This window comes from Oncorhynchus masou, chromosome 32 (assembly GCF_036934945.1).
Source record: "Oncorhynchus masou masou isolate Uvic2021 chromosome 32, UVic_Omas_1.1, whole genome shotgun sequence".
Lineage (NCBI taxonomy): Eukaryota > Metazoa > Chordata > Actinopteri > Salmoniformes > Salmonidae > Oncorhynchus > Oncorhynchus masou.
In genome coordinates this window covers 85,132,650-85,134,639 of record NC_088243.1, presented here as the reverse complement: position 1 = coordinate 85,134,639, position 1,990 = coordinate 85,132,650, and positions in this window count along the sequence as shown.

Genomic DNA, 1,990 nt, shown 5'->3' with positions numbered 1-1,990 from the left:
TAATGTTACTTTATAGCATTTTAGCTATTTTACACAGCATTTTATGTCATATAGCTAGCTATGTAAAAAATAAAAACTTTTCAATTGGTATCTCCCCCTGTTTTCAGTCACAGGTGGGGACTGGATTAGGTGTGAGCAGTGCAGGAGGTGGGCTCATGAATTGTGATCCAATTTTACCGGGGATAGCTAATTTGTGACCTATGTACAAATTAGAATCTTGCAATAGCAGAGCATAAGAAAGTTGCCACATCAATGTTACGCTGAATTAATTAGTTAAGTTATTGTTATTTGATGTTATACTCCAATGTTATTTAATGTTCTTATTTATAATCCATTTCACTATTATATTCTAAGTAATATTTTTTGTTTATTATTAAAAACAACTATTGAACATCTTTTGCTCCTGAGTGTAATTTTAAAGACTGCTGGGATTACACTGGTGCTTAAAAAAACGCACCTTTTCTAAAAAAAATATTTCATTAAATAACAAAAAAAATGATTTCCTTTTATAGTTTATTCGCTTAAGCATGACCTTTAATCACTACCAATTTTCTTTCCAAATGTTCCTTTTTTTGTGTCAGCAAGTAGACATTGTTCTTAAGGGGGCTAGTTACCTCCTTGCCTGGTTAACCCTATCACGTTCACTAGTCCAGACTCTAGTTAGATAGGCCTATGATGTGAATGGCTGCAAAGATTGCGTGGATAAGTTCAAATTTGGATAGGTTTATTAGAGTGAATTTTACATATGATTGAAAATATGTTAGTTAATGTTTCTCTATGGTTCCATTTAATTTGTATTTTGTAAAATCAAAGGCCCAGTGTACAGCAGCCTAGAACTGATTTACAACAGTTCAATCCATTAGGTTTGTGTTAATAGAGCTGACAATTGGAAAACCAGCTTTCCTTCCGCTGCCCTTGATGTTGAATATTTACCCCTCCCCCATTATCTGGGGCAAAAGTGAAAGCAACATACATGGCAATTTCAATTACAAGCCAAGTTATATACGCTGCCATGCACTCCATCAAACCATATCAGGCCGTTAAGGGCCATATAAAGCGGGGTTTAGACAGCCAGCCCAATTCTGATCTTTTTTTTAAACTAATTGGTATTTTGACTAATCAGATTAGCTCTTGAAAAGACCTGATGTGAAAAAATCTGACGTGCTTGGTAAAATGAACATTTTGTGGAAAATATCAGAATTGGGCTGCTTGTGTAAACGCTTTTTGTTGGCTTTGTAATGTTTCCTCTTCTACAAAGGAGCAAGCCCCAGTCTTGAATAATCAGTGGACGTTTATATTGCTTCAAATATAGGGAGTCTGCTGATGATGCGCATAATGCAGTGATTCTGCTTCCTGATATTCTTTAACGAAAGCTTATGGAGAACTAGACAATACAAAGGGAAAAAAGCTGATATCTTGCAAAGTTGTATTGGGGCTCCCGAGTGGAGCGGTCTAAGGCACTGCGTCTCAGTGCAAGAGTGGTCACTACAGTCCCAGGTTCGATTCCAGGCTGTATCACATCCGTCCTTGATTGGGAGTCCCATAGGGCTGTGCACAATTGGCCCAGCGTCGTCCGGGGTAGGCCGTCTTTGTAAATAAGAATTTTTTTTTTAACTGACTTGCCTGGTTAAGTACATGCTATTGTCATCAATTATCTATCTGTTCCGCAAAAATAGTAAGGTGAAGTTAGCACACATAACCAAACACTAGAGACTACCCTAAAAATATTTGCAAATAAAAGTCTTTGTCTGAGAAAAAAAACATTGAACTATCATTGACTTTTAAATTATGATAAACCTGGCCATGAACATTTTTGGGTATGGAGCAAGAATATTTTACATTTATATGATTTGGATTCCTGTAAAAATCGAGATATTGATATTTTGTCCTGTTTATTTGCATTGATTTCATGTTGGGCATTTATTGTGAAAGGAACTACGGCCCTGCTGCTACGCCTGTTGGTGCTGAGTTTCCGCTGCATACATGTCCA